This window comes from Ambystoma mexicanum, chromosome 7q (assembly GCF_040938575.1).
Source record: "Ambystoma mexicanum isolate Mex_15411 chromosome 7q, UKY_AmexF1_1, whole genome shotgun sequence".
NCBI lineage: Eukaryota > Metazoa > Chordata > Amphibia > Caudata > Ambystomatidae > Ambystoma > Ambystoma mexicanum.
The window spans coordinates 1,085,476,887-1,085,497,080 of record NC_090941.1 but is presented as its reverse complement, the minus strand read 5'-3'; positions in this window follow the sequence as shown (position 1 = coordinate 1,085,497,080).

Sequence of the window (20,194 nt, the reverse complement as noted above, 5' to 3'; positions counted from 1 at the left end):
AACTTAAACAGGTATAATATACATGTTTATATTCATGCCAATATAAGTTGTGCTCATTTTAAATATGTAATTGTTTTTATATTCCATTTTCAACTTTTCAGTCGTGGTGCATTAGTTATACAATCAGTCAAAATCATCATTTAACCCTCTGCCATTATTAATACAGAATACAAAATCAAAGTATGTAGATTACATTCAAATGATGTGAGACTTGTAAACACATATTTTATTTTGGGAATGGCCTTTTTGGAGAGTCCACCATTGTTGAAATGAGTGAGGTTTCATTTTTTTCCACTCTGAGGAAAACAGTACAGATTTTTGCTGTTTATTAGTTTTTTTTTTAAATGAAGCCAACACCAGCTGGAATCTTGCAGCAAAGATACCTATAATAGCTAATTCCACACATTTGTCTGAAAGCTTTCAAGACCACATGGATTGCTCCCTCAGGGAGTATTAGTACGTGTAAGGGGCTGTGCACACATCACTCAAATTGGTACATTTATGACAAAAACAGGATCTGTGCAAGCTTCTGTCACACACTGAAACAGGTACAGCAGGTGCCTCCTTTTCTCACAGCCTCTTTCTCAATCTGCCTTCCTCTACTCTCTGTCCTCTGCAACTAATCCAGAACAGGACTGCAAGACTTGTCTTTGGTCTTAAGCCCAGGGATCGTATCTCTCTAGCCCTGAAATCTCTCCACTGGCTCCCGGTGGCTGCAAGGATCAAGTTCAAGACCCTTTGCATCTTTCACAAGGCTTTCTGGGACCGCGGCCTGCACTACGTCCAACTCTCTCTTCCTAAACACCTTCCATCTTGAGCCCTTCGTTCAGCCACCTCCAACTCTCTGAGGGCCAGATGCTTCTCCCAGCAGAGACTGGGGGTAGGTCTCTCTCCTCTGGAGGTGCCTCCATCGGCAATGGCCTCCCTGCTCCTCTCAGACCTGAGCAGGACCACCTGACGTTCTCGAAGAAGCTCAATACCTCTCTTTTCGCTTCTGCTTTCTCTCGTCCTCTCTCTCCTGCTGACTTACTTGTCTGCTGCGCTGACTGGTTGCTTGGCTACAATCAGAACCTCAAATGGACACTTAGGGGCTGAATCTGGAGCATAAGTGGTCCTTTGGAGTGCAAGTGCACTGTAGGCAAAGTGCAAAAAGTATCCTCTATTTTCAATATCACTCCCAGTAGATTATTAATTGCTCCAGTCGTGCTTTTAAGTGACATTAATTTGGAAGGCCTGACCTTTTTTGCCCATCATCACATTGCTAGCATGACCTTCCAAGATGTTGAATTTGTTTAATAATTTTCACTGTAAGTTTAATGTTCACCCAGCATTTTAACATCAAAATTCCCACATAAAACTTTGACAGGTTGAGTGCAAGGCATTTTCCCTCAACATATTCACAGCCAGCATGATTATCTTGCATTCATGATTTGCACTCGATAGAAATATACTGGTGGATAACGAAAGTGGTCTGTTGGTGGCTGAGACTCCAGTCTGTTGTAGATTGCTGTTGCTTGGAGAAGAGGAGGAGCCTTACATGTTAGCAGCATATATCCACTTCCGCAGCTCAAAGCACTCCACGGATAGCGAAAGTCGATGCAAAAAGTACTCTGATGGTGGCTGAGACTTCAATCTGTTGTCGATTGCTGTTGCTTGGAGAAGAGGAGGAGCCTTACCTGTTAGCAGCATATATCTACTTCCCCAGCGCGAAGCACTGCACGGATAGCGAAAGTGGATGCAAAAAGTGCTCTGTGGGTGGCTGAGACTCTAGTCTGTTGTCGCTGGCAGTTGCTTGGAGAAGACGAGGCGCCTTACCTGTTAGCAGCATATATCCACTCCCCCACTGCAGAGTGCCGCTCGGATTGCGAAGGTGGAAGCAAAAAGTGGTATGTTGTGGACCGGTGTGGGTCGGAGATTCGGAGACGACTTGTTCTGCGGTGGAAGCTGTGGTAGCCTCCTCCATACGATCGACATTGTGAACAACATTGTGGTAAGACATGCAACCTACTGATTGCTGCTTCCGAGTGGGGCCTGTGAAAATGGTGTATTACAACGGAGTCGATATTCACAGCATAATATAGACGTACGGCCTCATTACAATGTAGTCGGTAGAGTGATATCGGCGCTGGTAGAGCTGCTGGTGCTGTTATCACTCTACCGCCTCATTACAAGGTCTGTTCGCGGATCCCGCTAAGGATGTCTGCTAAAACCAGGCGTCCTTAGCGGGACCCGCTAGCAGACCAGGTTACAGCCTCCCCATTCCCATTGAACCCTATGGGGGCTCAAATGGGAATGGGGATGTACCGGGCCTGGGTCCCGGAAAAGGGAATTACGGGGCCCTCCAAGGTCGGAATGGCCCGGTAATGACCTATTCCAGGAACCCGGACCTGGTGTGAGGGTAGCCATGCCGCTAAAAGCTCGTAATGAGGCCCATAGACAGCATAGACATTTGATTGGGCATATTTTACCACACCAAGCACAGAGACTTTGTAGAAGTGGCCTCTAATTAAAACCAGAGCCTATTGTTATCAATTACTTTATGCTCAGAAATGTTGGTGTTACCTTGGTGAGGTTAAGAGGGTGAGCATGAGTGCTATCCAACCTCCTAGAAAGAGGGGGAAGCTCTATTTGTTAGAGTATTGTGCTCTTAAGAACTGTGAGAAACCGAACGGTGTCTCAGCCGCTAGTCCTCTGGGATCTGTCATCCAGGTTGCCAGGACACGGCCATCGCTTTTGGATCCAGTTCCTAGGGGTGGACTAGTGCAGAAGATCACCTGGATGGGGGCTCCTCGGGGAGTGGAAGTGGGACACCAGAGGGTGAGACGCGGTATCCCCTTCCCAAGAACACCTTTTCCACATCCTACCAGGTAGGATACCTCGGAACTTAAGACCCCCCCCCCTTTCCTGACACAAACAATTTTTCAAGGACAGCTCACTGTGAGAGAACACAGGCTAACACCCGAGCCGTACACCTGACATGTCCCAATACAAGAGTCAGGCAATTACTGATAAGTACACCCACCTGACTTCCATCACACTTCTCCACACAGATAAAAGGAGGTGCACGAAAGCACACTCTGAGCAAGGCCTAACAGAGAGAGCAGCAGTTCTGAGACGTCAGAAAGACAGCGAAACCAGAAAGGGTTGCAAGGAGGAAATCGCCCTTGGCCTATTCAGAGAAAGGAAACTGCTACTTTTATGAACCCTTGTGGCTAAGAAACATAAGACTGGGGATTAAAGCTGATAGCCGAGGCAGGGAGGAGCGATTTCCACTGTGGTACTGTCCTTGGCTCCGACAACAAAGCAGCACCAGTAATGTCAGCACAGCCGGTTCTCATTCGAAGGTCTCTGTTTGGTATCCAACTGAACATGTAAGAATTGTTGAACTGTCAAATCGAAATGGTCCTGCAACGGGTCAAGACAAAACCCTGTGCACATTTCAAAGTCTTTGATAGCTAAGAACTATCATTGGCTCCATCAACAAAGCAGCGCCAGTAATGTCAGCACAGCTGATGAGTCAGAGAGACTGATAGCAGACCAGACTGTGGTACGGCCAAGGTTGCAAGCAGCAACATTGTATGAAGAAAGATGAGGCGTATGTGATTGAACATTTTAAAACCAAGATAGGTACCATATACAGAGTGGTTCGGCGCCACGTGGGTGTTCATCCAAAGGTCCCTGTTTGGTATCCAGCTGAGCATGTAAGAATTGTTGAACTGTGAAATTGAAGTGGTCCTGCAACGGGTCAAGCCGAACCCTGTGCACATTCGAAAGTCTTCGATAGGTAAGAACTGTAATTGGTCCAAGCCCAGCTGAGGGAGACTAATTGTGGAAAAGGGGATCTGAGCCCGACTGAGGGGGATCCTGGATGAACCGTGAGCCACCCGAGCGAAGATTGTGGTACAAAAGTGGATCTGAATCTGGCTGAGGGGAATCCAGGGTGAAGAATGAATCACTCTAATTGAATACTTGGAAAGGAACCAGGGATGTCATTTAGGGGTGGCCAGGGGACGCAAATGCCACCCCTGATGTCTCCCTTGCTATCCCTGCTACCCCTCAACAAAAAAACAAAAAACATGTTTTTTTAATTGAGGCTCCTGTGCTGCGGCCAGCAGCATGTGGCTCTTTGTTTCTGGAGTGGATGGTTTTATGGTAACTATAGCCGGTAAGATATTTCAGTGGGTAGAGTGCTTGCTGCTGTGATGTATGTTTGATCTGCAGGTTGCAAGTTTGACTCCCAGCAAAGTGAACTCAGCATTTCTTCATGCTGGGGTTGATAAATGAGTACCAACATAGGTTGGTTGATATTGTATATATATTTGTTCTATATGAAGCGCTTAAGCGTAAGTGCTATGTAATAACACATCATTTTCATTTGGCCTTGGACATCTGTTTGCATTGACAGTAATTTGGTAATATGGGCCTATACGCACTAATATTAATGATACATATGGTGATCCTTTCTTGTATGCAATGCATATCACTTTACAGTGATACCGTTACCATATAATTCATAGTGTACTTATAAATAATGCTATGTGATGCCACTTCCTGCTTTATCAAGGGTTGAAAGGTTGTGTTCCATCACTTCCCGTGATGTCACTTCAGGATGGGGTCAGATGACACCTTTATCTGTGATGTCATCAAAGGTCAAGGGTCGTGTGATGTTAATTCAGCTACCCCTGGCATTTTGGTGAAATGACGTCCCTGAAAGGAACTTTTTGTTGGTTTGATACATCAGGCCCTCTGGATCAAGAGACTTTTGAGGCAGAGACCAGAGACTGCAGATATTCTATAAGGCATCAAGAAACTATCAAAGATAAGTGACATCTTGGGATCAAGGTCAAGAAGCTTATGCCAGAGAAACAGATGAAGACATTGAGTCATGTTACACGTGTACAGATGCAAAAGAAACACAGGCACACAAAGTAATCTTAAGTCTGGCTTTATAGTGAGTAGATTCCGGCAAGCACCAATATATACATATATGCTTATGGACAAGTGAAGGATGGATGTTTCCACTACACATTATAGCAGTGTTGTACAGTAGCAAGAAGGCCTCATTTTTCATGTGTCCCAGTTAAAAAGCAAATTGAATTGCAGAGTGAATCTCAGCAGACGAGACTGGATGAGCCAAGAAGCCAAGGTCTTATCAAACTGGAGTGAACTGACATTGGATACAAATCATGTCAAAGAACAAAACTCCTGTTCAGAAGGCATGAACATAACAAGGAAGACGTCAGAGGTCCATTAAAAAATAGTATTAAATACAGCAAAAGGCTCGATTCCATGGTCTCCAGTGAATTGGAAGCATGAAGTTGGACGAACAAAATTGTCACACCTATGCACAAAGACAGACTGTGCTTCTCTTTCCCTAAATTTCTCAGATCATAAGAGCAAGCTCAAGGCCGAGCTTCAAAACCTACTTGACAGCAGACCACTGAGGTGATGATGGATTGATATGCTAATTGGTGGGTAGCAATAGTTAAAGCGAGCTCACCAGCACCTGAATGGACAGCCTGCATGCTGCTAGAAGTAGGTGGAAAAGTACTGACGGAGGTTAGAGTGCCAACCAATTGTAGAGGACCTTGTAATTAGGGGTCCTATAGTTGTGTAAACCAATGGGACGTTGTGTATTTAGTGATGTTCATAGAGGTCATTTTTAGGGGAATGCTTAGTTGCCCCACCTGATGTTAAGTAACCAATCACATAGTCACACCTTTTTAGACTAGTATGGATCACATACTTAGATGTTCACTCAGAGCCAATCACCCATACTCGTAGGTTTTTGTAGTTTTCCACGTAGGATGACATTAGTATATACGTAGGTTAATGTCATTGATGATGAGTTTTCCTTATAAGATCTCAGTTTTTTCCTAAGTATGTTTGAGTAAGAGGATCGAGCGATTTTGTCGATGTTCGTTATGCTCCCTGTTTTAGATAATTGATATTAAAACAGTTTTCCTTTCACCAACTACCTGAGTCGTCTCTATTATTAAAGTATGAATAAAGTCTGCATCCCCATCCATCTCCAGGGTAATTGCTGCTCATCAAATGGGCTGGGCTATCCAGTTAAACTACATTACAACACCTAAAGGAAAAGTGGTTAATCTGAAACCCTATAGACTCCAGGAAGCCCACAAGCAGATAGTGGTTGAGGAAGTGAATAAAATGTTAAGAACAAACATTATCAAACCGTCTTGAAGCCCATGGTCTGCCCCTATCAAATTGGTCACCAAACCTGACCACTCCTGGAGGTTTTGCATAGATTTCCGCCAAGTTAATGCCATTTCTGACTTTGATGCTTATCCCATGCCATGCATCGATGACCTCATTGATAAACTTGGAAATGCCACCTTTCTATCAACCCTAGACTTAACAATAGGGTACTGGCATGTCTCAGTGTATGGACCTGATAAGGAAAAGACAGAATTCTCGACACCCCTAAAACTGGTTCAGTTCAAAGTCCACCCTTTTGGCTTACTCAGGGCTCCAGCCACTTTCCAACGATTTATGGACTAAATATTGCAGCCCTACTCTGATTTCTGTGGAGCTTATATTTTGACGATATTGTCATTTATAGTAAAACGTAGGAAGACCACCTTTTCCATCTTCTTACCATTATGAGAGCTCTAAGAGAAGCTGGTCTAACTGCCAATCCATCCAAATGCAGAGTGCCCCAATCAGACGTGAAATACCTCTGCTTCATTGTAGGGAATGATAGTGTGCAACCTCAACGTGAGAAAGTGAAAGCCGTACTAGATACCCCTACACCTAAAACTAAAAGAGATCTCAGAGCATTTCTGGGGTTAATCCATTATTACCATAGGTTTATTCCAAACATCTCGGACAGGACAGCTAGGCTGACAGATAAACTAAAGAACTCTAAGCCCCAGAAAATTCAATGGAACAACAAGGATCATATATGTTACAACAACCTAAAACAAACCCTGTGCCAGAATCTGATCCTAAAGCTAGGAGACTTCTCAAAATAATTTCTACTGAAGAAAGACGCCTCCCTTACACGGTTGGGAGCAGTCTTATAACAAAGTTGCGATGGATTGGAACATCCCATCTTGTACAAGGGTCATACACTTTTCCCACTTGAAAAGAATTATTCTGTGCTGGAATAAGAGTCCCTTGCCATCAAGTGGGTCATTATCCATCTTAGTTACTACCTCCTAGGAAGAAAGTTCACACTCGTGGCCATTCTCCACTAGTTTGGATTAGCCAACAAAAAGTCTCTAACCCTCGAGTCATGCAATGGTTCTTAGACCTGCAACCCTACTTTTTCAATGTGGAGCACCAAAAAGCTAAACACCAAGTGAACATGGATTTCCTCTCTCGGTTCTCCTGTGAAACAGAGGTGGCTACATCGCATAGGGGAAGGGCATGTAAGAAACCTGAAGGTGTCTCATCCGCTCGTATCTAGGGATCTGTCAACCAGGTGGCCAGGACATGGCCATCACTTTTGGATCCAGTGTTCCGGGGGGTGGACTAGTGCTGGAGGATCACCTGGATGGGGGGTCCTCAGGGAGTGAAAGTAGGACACCAGTGGGTGAGACGCGGTATCCCCTTCCCAATAACACCTTTACCTCCTACCAGATACGATAATGGGAACTCAACAGCCCCGGCCACGACAAAAATAACTTTTTCACAGGCAGCTCACTGTGAGAGAAAACAGACTAACACCCGAGCCGTATACCTGACATGTCCCAACACAAGGGTTAGGAGGAGTCAGGCAATTACTGATAAGTACACACACCTAACTTCCATCACACTTCTGTCTTGCTTTTGGCTTTTTTGGGCACGTTTAAGGGCCTTAAAAATAGGCTCTCCCCCTCCCAAAACCTTACCAGACCAGTTATTGGACTCGATTTGGGGCCTTTATTCACTCTTTGCATATACACACATAACAGGTCTTCTATTACATGTAAACATAGCATCACTGTTAGAATGGTTGCAGAAGACACCTTCATCTCAGCCCGCACGATACTGCTTAGTCCCAGAGCAGGTAGCACTCATACTAACGGGGTCTGGAGCGGAGCGTCCTCCCTCTCAGCAAGACTCCATCACGCATGGGTCCAAATCTATCTGACTTCCCAAAAGGAATAACTCTTCTCTTTATGGGGGATTCCCCACCCTTCAATGGTTACCAGATTGCCCTAGGCCGAAGAGCAGACAATAAGCACAAGGTGCCAAGAGTGGACATTTCCAGCTAGAATTGGAAAAACCTGGCTTCTCGTCCCTTGCCTTATTTCCCAGTCCCCTTATCACTGCACCTGCAGAATGCTCTGACTCCCCTTCTGGTTCGTCCGTCAGCGGACAATACAACAACTATTCTCCACTGTTTAACTAACATTATTATGTGACCTTGCCTCCGCTGCAGAAATGCACATCTACTTACTGGGCACAGGAAAATGTAGGCTGTTGTCCCACAAGAACCTAGGCTTTCATTGCGGTAATGGAAGTTAGTGTCCAAAATGGCCGCGCCTCAGTGCCATGTTCTTTTTGCTCATTTTTCACATACGCAGTACAACTTCCCCACGCGGCTAAAAGGCGGAGAATGAAAGCACACTCTGAGCAAGGAAAAACATACAAGGGAGAAGCAGTTCCAAGATGGCAGTTTAATAGGAGGAGAAAGACGGCGAGACCAGAAAGAGTTGCAAGGAGGGAATCTCCCTTGGCCATTTCAGAGGAAGGAAACAGCTAATAGTATTGATATTAGGAGCCCTTTCACATCCCCTACCGCTAGTTTTTGTCCTGCAGTATGTTTCTCCAAATCATATATCCATTTTCCAGCTCCACCACTTAAAGATGGGAGCCTGCACTTTATGTTTTCTTTATCGGCATGCATCCATGGGACGTATTGTGGTCTGACCCCTCTCCTTCCTAGAAGTGGCATTAACCTCCCCCCTTCACTTCCCCTAATGCTCGTGGGGCTATGTCAGTGTATTCGTCCTCTTGCTCCGTGTCATGCGATCCTATCATTATATCATTACAGTTATCTGTTCTGTTGTCCCCTTCACTCCTCCTCCCTCTTATGTTACCCTTGTGTTTTACCGCAGGCGTGCTCATCCTGTCCTCCTGTCTGCGCCCGGGAGATCTCTAAGTCTGTCGTCATATGGAGTGTGTGCAGGGGTGGGTGTCCGAGGGCGTGGTGTTGGTGTCACTGTTTGTGGCGCTCTCCCTGCTACTTCTCTTACCTGTTCTTCGCTCGTCTTTTCCTCCTCCCTTTACCTGCATGCCCAGGGTGATTTGCAATTTACCCGTGTAATGTACAGTTTGTCTAAGCTTTCACTTTTGTCATCTCCTCCATTCCTTCCCGAACATCCTTCCTCCTCGCTACAAAATTCATCAAGGAAAGACAATCTCCAGTCTGTTAGTTTTCCCCCCACTGTAACTGTCTTCAAATCGATCAAGTTTGCCTCCTTGCGTTCTTCTCCTTTAATGGTTGCCCCCGAGGTTGTAGGCACTTCTGAGTCCTGGCGAGTGTATGTTCTTACTTCATTCTCCGTTCTCCTATCCCCCCTCTCTTTTCTCTTATTTCCCAATATTTCACCCCCTATTTCCTCTCTCCTTTTGCGTAATTCTTCCATTACTTCGGCACTTACCTTCGCCAGTATCCTTTCGTCTTTTCCCGTCTTCTCCATTTTGCCCCTCCTCTTTTCAATATGCTCTCTATTACTTTACCTTCTTCATACTTCCGTGTGCTTTCAGACAATATTTTATTTTTCCACATTTCCATTTCTTTTTCCTTTTCCTCCTCCTTCCTTTTCATTTCCCGCTGCTCCATACGTGACACTCTCTCTGCTATCGCTTTCATTCTTTCCGCTTCTTTCTTTCTCTCCTCCAGTCTCTCCCTCATCCTCTCCTGCTCCTTCCTACTCTCCTTTCTTTCCTTCCTTCTCCCCCGCGTTTCTTGCTCGTACTGTCTAATTAGGTCGCTTCGTACTTCTCTTAGTTCAGCCAACCTTTCCTCCAGCATCTCTTCTTCCACCTGTGACAGCTGTCCTTCCTCTGTATTACTCACCTCAGTCCCTGTCAGTGTGTTTTCCATTCCCTCCTCTTTCGCTCTCCCACCGCGTCCTCTTCTTCTTCTGTTAGTGTCCCTCAGAGTTTTAGGAGTACCTGTGCTGCTATCCACTCATCTGGTCGTATGCTTGCAACTAGTTCTCCACTTTTCTTCCCTTCCCCTGTACCGGCCTGTGTTGTGTTGAACTTTGGCACGCCCGTTGCTGCCGCTGCCCCCCTCTGGTAGCTATCCTTAGGGGCGTAGGGTTGAGGGCTGTTTGCAGGGTTTGACTACCCCTCAGCAGCTGTTAATTGTGGCCTAGCAGCTTCTCTTAATTCCGTCACTGGGTACAATCCTCCCTCCTCCTTTTCTCCTACCTTTGCTAGACGCATATCGTCTGTCCCTTCCTTCTCCATCTTTACTTCTGGTACTGCAACCGGTCCTCCTTCCTCCTTCGTGCCCTCCTCCATACGTGGGGCATTGCTGCTCGCCGTGCTCATGTCCCCATCTTCTTCCTTCACCTCCTTACCCTCCTTTGTTTCTTTGCTCCCCTTCTCCTCTGTTGCCCCTTCCATAGTAAACATCCCTGTGGCCCCTGGCCTGGATCCCTGGAACATCCTCCACAAGTTGAATATCTCTACATGATGAGCTAATTTCTTCCCTTTGTATGTGTTATGTATGTACGTCAACAGCAAGTGTTGGACGCATGGATCGAAGCTGCCGTTAGGCGGCCATGGTGTCGTCATTTTGTTGTCTGTTCCTTGTGTCCAATCTATGCTATACTTGATAGGTTTCTCCTAGTGGGGTGATAGTGTCTTACAGATGTGTTGGAGGGGTGTAGTTAGAGTGTGTCCCCACCCTCCGGATCCTGACCTGTGAGGCATTGCTATGTTATATTTCAACTTCTTCTGTAACCACCTTCTTTACCTGGCCCCGTAATTGGGGACTTCAGACCGTCTGCTGAAAGGTAAGGCAGTGCAAATGTCCAGTTCTTTTCCTCTATTTTTTTTTCTTGTTTTTTTTTCTTTGATATCACTCGTATGGCCCCCTGCGGCCGTGGCGTACGGAGACCCCTGCGGCTGCGTGACCTGTGTGACGTGCTTGTACAGCCGCCCCACCTTTCCTCTCCCCTTTTCAAACCTCTCCCTCCCCTTTTCAACCACCTTGCTCACGTGACGGGCGTTCTCTGTGCTCGGCCACCTTTCCCCTTTTTGCCTTCCCCGTATCGAGGGATGCCGACGTTCTCCATGCCCGGCCTCCCCACCTCTTCTACGCCGCCCCCTGCCTGATACTTATTCCCTGGCCACCCCTTTTATTAACACGGTGTGGCCGCGGTGTCCTATGGAAGCCCTACGGGTGACGTCACCAACTTCTTCAACCTACTACTGGTAAGAACCTTTTATAACACTAGTGGAGCGCGTAATATGATTTACTTTCTGTCCCCCTCAACCCCACAGCTGTCCTCTCGCTTCGCCCGGAGCAAGGTATTCAACAAAAATTCTTATAATCGGACTGCACACTCTGCGTCACCTTCCGTGTGATACGTCCCTTGCCAGGGGAGCTTAACCAGCCAATTATCTTCCGCACTTGGCAACAATCTGGCTACCTCCTACGAGAAAACGTCATCTACCTAACGAGCTTCAACACTCAATTAGTAGGGATCCTCATCTAATCATTGATCTAAAATGCCAATTCATAGGAAAGCCACACCCCTTCCCTACAGGTGCTCACAATCTAGACAAACCAGTGCCTTCGAGCAACCGCACGTGGTGCCTTCTGGCTCCACCCACCCTGCTTCTGTGACGTGGTTGAAGACTGACCTCGTGCCTGTCCCACTACCGCTCACTCATCTGTCAATACTTGTTAATCAAATCTTTGCAACACACTGTAAAAACACCTCCCGCCGCCCTTATTACAATTCCTCCCCCCTCCCTCAAAATGTCACATTGCTTGTTGGGTGTGTCATACTCACCAAGTTCCCTTGATGCAGGGCCGCTCGACTGCGTCCACCCTTCCAAGCGGCTCGCCACCTCCCTTCATCTGGACCACATCTGGACACTCGCCAACCGCGGGCGGGATACTTCTCAATCGGCTCCCGAGGGCCAATATCCGGATTGCGCTGTCCGGTGTTCTCGCAGTTCCGCGATGGTCCTGTAGTCCTCAAAGGGGGCAATGGCAGAGGGGGCCACGCTGCCGGGTCGCCTCGCTGCAAGGGCCTTGGAATGAAGTTCCCAGGAGATAGACCTCAAACAGATCAGTGCCTCCAACTTGTCGGGGTAATTCTCCCGGGGCCAGCAGAGCCGTCCACAGGCCTCCGGGCTGGGGAGGCCCCAACTCCTCCCATGTACCCAAAAGGAGTATGAGACACACAGAAGAGGCAAGGTGGTTCTGCTGTTTATTGTAACAACGGGAGGGATGGGTCTCGGATCCTACGCGTCCGATGAGACTCTCAATCTTAGTGGGGCTCGCAGGCCCTTTTTACGGTAGTATGACACGCTACTCGCGTCACCTGGGAAAGTTAGCACAAAACCTATCGCCACTCAGGATTGGTTCCCCCGTGGTAGGGTTAGGTTAGGTAACATATGGAAAGAAATATTAGTTGATGAGGATGGGTCAGGTGGTACACTTGGGTTGTCCCTTGCAGTTGTTACTTTAGAATTGTTACAGTGGGACCCTTGGTGATTGGTTAAGGGTAATGGCGTCAGTAATAAGCCCCCATGGATTCTGATTGGTTCTCCAGGGAGCCCCCAAGCCTGGGACCATCGTCGTTCCCAGCTCACGGTGTACCTGTCATTAGCAACAATGTGCAACTATGTGTTTTGTGCAGGCAACGGACAGGTCTGCTCATGGCTTGTGAGCAGGTCTTTCCCATCGCTGTAGGGGTCCATCTTGCCCCTTCGTTGTTGCATAGCAAAAACAAAGAGGTGATGGCTGGAAGGTTTAGAATTAATCGTAACCACTGGCAATGCTCTGGGCAACCCTCCAGACCACCGTTCTTCGCCTGCCAAGCCATTACAGAAGGGAAAGACCACATGCAAATCAGGCTTGGCCCCACCCCAAAAGGGGCAGTCCAGCCCGAACTGCTAGGCCACATCCCTTCTGCACGAGACCACAAGCATCCCCAAACATGTTTCGCCCTTGTTGAGGCTCATCAGTGAGGAGTAGCTCGGGTCTCTAGGCCCAGCAGGCACGGGACCCACGTCTGGGCATACCCGTCCCACTCGGGGTGACATAGCAAAAACAAAGAGGTGATGGCTGGAAGGTTTAGAATTAATCTTAACCACTGGCAATGCTCTGGGCAACCCTCCAGACCACCGTTCTTCGCCTGCCAAGCCATTACAGAAGGGAAAGACCACATGCAAATCAGGCTTGGCCCCACCCCAAAAGGGGCAGTCCAGCCCGAACTGCTAGGCCACATCCCTTCTGCACGAGACCACAAGCATCCCCAAACATGTTTCGCCCTTGTTGAGGCTCATCAGTGAGGAGTAGCTTGGGTCTCTAGGCCCAGCAGGCACGGGACCCACGTCTGGGCATACCCGTCCCACTCGGGGTGACATAGCAAAAACAAAGAGGTGATGGCTGGAAGATTTAGAATTAATCTTAACCACTGGCAATGCTCTGGGCAACCCTCCAGTCCACCGATCTTCGCCTGCCAAGCCATTACAGAAGGGAAAGACCACATGCAAATCAGGCTTGGCCCCACCCCAAAAGGGGCAGTCCAGCCCGAACTGCTAGGCCACATCCCTTCTGCACGAGACCACAAGCATCCCCAAACATGTTTCGCCCTTGTTGAGGCTCATCAGTGAGGAGTAGCTTGGGTCTCTAGGCCCAGCAGGCACGGGACCCACGTCTGGGCATACCCGTCCCACTCGGGGTGACATAGCAAAAACAAAGAGGTGAAGGGCGAAACATGTTTGCATATGGTCTTTCCCTTCTGTAATGGCTTGGCAGGCGAAGAACAGCACTCCAGACTCTCTCGCACCCAGGATGTGTATTGGAACCAGACGTTCTAGCCCACATCCTGGATGCACAGACACAAGGCATGCAGAAGCCCACGAAAGCTTTGCGTTTCGCAGGAGAATGCATACAATGCATGCCCAAATAAGTACCGACCCAGGTCGGCTCGACCTGGGGAAGGTGAAGGGGCAAGATGGCCAAAGGACAGGACAACGAACCTTGTGGCATGGCCATTTTGGAGCCAGGTCACCTATTAGTGCTATTAATCACAGTTTACCTGGCAGGAAAGGGTTAAAAATATACAAATGATAAGCTGCCACCAGCCCTGTCCAAGGCACATCCACACTAGGGCCTTTGGAAATTACTAATAGACCCAAGCGTACTGTACTGGAAGGTCCATTGTACACTTGTTACATGTTGCAGAAAAGTTGCAACATTGGAAACGACTGAGGGAAACCAAGTCTCCCAGTACTGACTGTCTTAAGGGCATGTCAGTTTCCCCATAAGAATTGATAGAAAAGTCCAGAGGAGTGCAGCAGAAGGTTTGGCTCCCCTGGCAAAGTCAGACTAAGCTGTTAAACATCAGCAAAAAGTTGGGGGGGGGTAAAGAACTGGAGGGAAAATTACACATACATGGGAATCTTTCCTAACACCACCTTGCACATATTCAGAGATGTGCGCACTTCCCCGTACCCATCTCTCCTGCAGTTCCCCCTCTCCCTTCCCCCTGTACTTCTCGTTGTCACACTTGTCTTCCCTCTGTTTCCCCTCCCTTGTCTTCGGGCTCCTAGATACACTTGTTTACAGGTGTGCTATGAATACCATATCATCACTACTGGAGTTCCCTGCCACCAAGGCGCTCCCAGGCCCGGCTCCCAGCCCCACTCATGATGCTGCCCACCATCAAAGTTCAGGACTGTCTTGCGGTATCTGCCCCGGGGCTTACGATTGCTGGGGGACATCACAAGGCATAATTTACTTTTTTTTGTTAGGGGTCATATGCTTCTCAAAGTTACAATCTTTTATACATTTACTATCACACAGCTCGGGAGCATGTGATGCCAAGCACACTCCAGACATCTCTTAGGCATTCAACTGAAGGCGCCATCAGGGCCACGAGGTAGCCTCTTGCCGCAGTCAAGTGCAAACATGAGGCCTAAATATGCAGACCAGGGGCCATAAAACAAGCATGAATCATCTGGGTTGCCACCCCCAGAGCAGAATGGTTCCCCCTGTTGGAGTAGATCAGAAGGTAGATAATTATAAGGTGAAAGCCCAGAGCAAATGCTGGTGGGAGAGATGTTAAATAGCTGCACAAACCACCTTATTATGTTGATGCCTTGTTTGAGTTGCTTTAATCATTAGTATGACAGACTTGAAATACTGAAAATGGCATCAGTTTCAACCCAGTGTTTACTGTATGAGAAATATGATATATCAGAGAATATTCTGGCAACATATTACATTGAAGAATCAGGCTTTCCGGATGATTGCCTTATACACTTATTGAAATCTCTGGTAAAGTTATTTTCTTTCCGTGTATGCAATGGGCAAGTTTGTGTATTTTAAGGTCTCTTTTATTTAACACTCGATCATAGAATCATATTTTAAATACCCTTGACTTTTATCAACAGTGCACTCAGGATATTTCAAATTGCTTATATATTCTCTGTTTACCTTTTATAATATACAACCAAAAAATAATGGCAAGACAAAACTATGCCAGAGTGAAAAGTAATCAGTTCACAATGTCACTGTCAGATTATGAAGTTTGGGTGGGAAGAGGTTGACTTGATTCAGAAAGTGGGCAGGAGATGGCTTCCACATTGCTGTCAAATGACCTGTGGTTTGAGGGTTTGACCCGCAATAAAACACCAAACCCTTGAGGCTGCAAAAGTGTCAGGAAACCTGGGAGCAGGTTCTTTTATGTGCAAATTAAGCCTTTGCATCTCTGTACAATGGCTTTACAGGAGTCTGCTGTTACCAAACAGTCACAGAGCTTTGACCTCCTATGACCTCCTAAAGTCTGCAGATAACGCTGCCCAGAAGTGTAAAGCCTTGCTGTCTCATCAAAATAAAAACAAGCCCTAAAATAGCCCTAGCCTCACATCCAACAACTGAGGCTGCGAAAAAGTGCACATATGACTGTTGGGGTGAGTGTCATGAACATTAAAAGAGCCGAGAGCCCAGTGTTCGATACAAACTCAGAATGGTTTCATGCTTGAACCACTCCCAAAAGTGTTCTTTGATTTTATGGAAATCATCGAGTTGAGATCACACCTCCAGTCAAGCCATCCCCCCTAAATCTAGGCATGCAGCAGTGTTGTCGGGGAATAGGCACATCTGCTTGGTTTTGGTTCTCTTCCTTTCAGCTGTCTCAACTTAGCCTACAACATACCAGCACTCCACACAACACCACCAGTCCACCCACTCTACCTCCATATTCTATTGCACACCACCACCCAGCACTGTAACCCCCACACCTCACCACCACACGCCACCACCCCCTCACCACTCTACAACACCACTCTTTCAAACTACACACCATTACAACACCACTCCAGACCACCATCCCACTCCATCAAACACCACTCCAACACACTACTCCTCACTATCACACACTTCCACCCCACCAATCAACACCATCGCTCCAGGCCACCACTGTACATCACCACCACCACCACACAACCTCACTCCACACCCTACTCCACTGCTCCACTCTGCCATTCCACACCACCACACTACACACCCCTATATGGCTCCACACACCACTCCACCTTTCCATAGCATCACTCTGCAACTCTGCTGCCACTACATATCCCACACCACTACTCCACATCAATCCACAATGCCACATAATCACAACCCCACTCTGCACATCTATCCCCTTTCCACATCTCCACTCCAAAGCCACACACCACTCCACATCTCCACACCAAAAATGTCCCATTCTACACCTCCACACCACTATGCTTTATGCACAGAACCACTCCACACTATCATAGTAGTGATGATAGCTCAGGGGCAATGTGCTCGGCTTGAAAGCAAGATAATGCAGAGCAGCACAGGTTCGATCCCCGGAACTGTCTGTCTGACTGTCTGTGCTTAGAAACCTCTGGGTTTCCCCATTTTTGAACAAGACTAAGAAGAAGAATATGCAAAAGGGAGCTATGAAGATTACCCATAGGAACCAATGCACCAGGGATTCTTTTGGGTGGTTGCCATTTTGTCCCGATAATGAGGCCAGGCAAGGTCAGGCCTCCCTCTACAATCATTACCACCTGAAACCTGTGAAGCCTTCCAGTCAGTATAAAAGGCAAAGCACACAGGCATATTCTGAGGGAGCTGGGGATGCTGGAGGGTGCACAGAGACCGGGAGGAAGGAACAGCAGCTGGAGAAACCCTGGAGAGCCAGGAAGGAGAAAGAATGCCTGAGCACTGAGCCTGTGAGGCAGCTGGGGCTACCTGGCAGCTCCCAGGTCAGAGCTCCCCCTGGGTCAGATAGAGAGGCCCAGGCCTTTGAGGGGTAGGTGGTGAGACCCTGACCTCAAATTCATCCCAATAGAAAACCCTGCTGCTAAGAGGAGCTTGCGTGGTAGGAGCAAAAGAGGAGTGATGCATTGTGGGACATGGAATCTGAAATATAAACAGAAGTGACATTTTGTTTGAAAAGCTGAGCAAGGTGAGACAGCAGAAGAAGCAGATCTTCCGGGGCAAAGGCAAACCCACTGGAGCAGGACGACCGATCGAGGGATAGAGAGACCCCGAAGATTCCTGCAGGAGGTTGTTGCCTCCGGGAAACCATGAAGGATACGCAGAGAAAGCCAAATCCCAGACAAAAAGAAGCCTGCATTGTGTCTGTAGAACACCAGTGACCCTCGCGGGTGAACGGCAGAGTTGGGGAGCAGAGGCCATGCCTGTGGTATCAACCTTGACTTGTGAAGCAAAGCCACAGAGAAAAGAAAAGAATGCACATACCAGTGAGTTAGTGAAAGACTTGAAAGGCCAGTTTGTGTCAAGGAAAGATTGAAGCTGCAACAGTGTATCTTACAACTGAAGGTTGCACACCTGCTCATGAAATGTGAAAGAAAGAAAATCAGTAGTGAACTTTAAAGATCCTAATAACTGTGAAGCCAGTGATACAAAGTAGCAGAGTGGTCCGGCGAAAGTAGCCCATTTGAAAGTCTTAGCGAAATGTGTCATGTTTTGTTAAAAAGCGACAAAGTGAGTGAACTTTGAAATGTGCAATGGTCAAGATTAACTCTGTTGAAAGGGGAAGTTAAAAGGGGGATCGCTTAAAAGATCTCTTTGAACGTTGTTGCTTGTCTTATGGAACTACAGAGACCAAGAAACACTGAGGCTAATTCCAGAAGGGAGAAATAAAGTGAAAGTTGAAATGGTCCTGCAGTGATCTATGGAAAACGACTTGCACATTTGAAAGTCTTCCACATCCATGAAAGGTCTGAGCCTGACCGAGGGAGGACCGGGATTATGAAATAAGATAGGGGAAGGGAAACCCTAATGAATGTAGATAAAGCTTGTGGAAGGGAACTCCTGAGAGTGCTGTGATTGTGAGGTCCGAGCCTGACTGAGGGAAACCCTGTGACGTTGAATCAGGTACTTTTGTGTTGAAAGGTCCGAGCCCGACAGTGGCTCGGATCATTCACCAATTTTTGTTGAAATATGAAAGAACTTTTGGTGATTTGGAAATAAGTGACTTTAACGTGGAAAGCCAAGCGGGACTCGACCAACGTTTTGTACTGCCTTTTTTTGATAACCGCAGCCAGAGTGTGTCATCCTGTCTACAGGGGCCCACCTTACTCCATGCTGTACAGCGTGGGGAGGAGAGCTGACTCAGCCACCTTGATCTTTTAGGTTATAACACTGACTTTCCTTTCAATACACATTCCCCTTTACACACTTTTTATATAAGAGATACCGCAGGCCTTAGGTTTTGTTAATATAGGCCGTTTTGATTTGACATAGACTGACTAAGACTGTGTTTTCCTTATTATTTGATGGTAGAGACTACTCCCATCATAGCTATAGGTGTATGGGAGGTATGGTATCACAAGTATGACACAGAGACAATAGGTACAATTTGTAAAACCTTTATTGAAGTTTCTGGGCTTGGAAAAACCCCTAATTTTCCCTATAACTAAGATGGGAGTAGTCACGACCATCAAACAATAAACAAAACAGTCTTAGTATAGTCTGTCAAATCAAAATGGCCTATGCTAACAAAACATAATGCCTGCCCTTTCTCTTGTACAAAAAGTGTATAAAGGAGAAATGTATGTAAAGGGCAAATCAGTGTTCAAAAGAATACATGTAGCTGAATCAGCTCTCCTCCTCACGTTAGACCACACAGAGTAAAGCGGTCCCTGCAGGCAGGATGACACACTCTGGCTGAGGGTTTCCAACACAATCACCAGTTCCACAAGGTGGATCAAGTCCGGCCTGGCCTTGCCAGTTAAAGTCTTTCTCTTCAGACCTCCAAATAAAGTTTCAACAAAAAGTTCACATATTCCCCCTCTCTGTCGGGCTCAGACCTTTTCAAACACAGTTCACGTGGGTCACCCTCTGTCAGGCTCAGACATTTCACACAAAGTTCACATAGGTCCCCCTCTGTCAGGCTCAGACCTTTTCAAAACAAAGTTCAACAAAACTTGCAAGGGGACTCCCTCATCCGGGCTCAGACTGCTTTTGGATTTGGAAGGCTTAAGATTGTGCTTGTCTTTCTTTACAGACCTCCACAGGACCACTTCGGCTAAAAGTTCAAAGTTCAACTTTCACTCTCCCTTTCTTCGTTCCTGCAATTCATTTGCTTTATTGTTAGAGACAATGCACCTTTCACTGAGACTTTCGAGTGGGCTACTTCCTTTCGCCGGACCACTCCTTTATCAGTATCACTAATTTCACAGCTGTCCTCACTTCAAAGTTCATTCACAGGTCTGGCTTTCATTGCGTCTCATCGACACATGTGCAGCCTTCACTTGCGATATAATGTTTCCACTTCAAACTTTCTTTAACACACATTGGTCTCTCAGGTTGCTTGCCAACTCACCGGCTGTGTGCGTTTCTTTCTTGCTTTTGCGAGGTGTCCAGTCAAAGGATCGAAAATAAAGGATCGAATGACCTTTTCATCGACAGTCAAAGGATCGAAAAAAAGGGTTGAATTTTTATTTTTTTTATTTTTGCGATTTTCAGTTCACGAGTCAA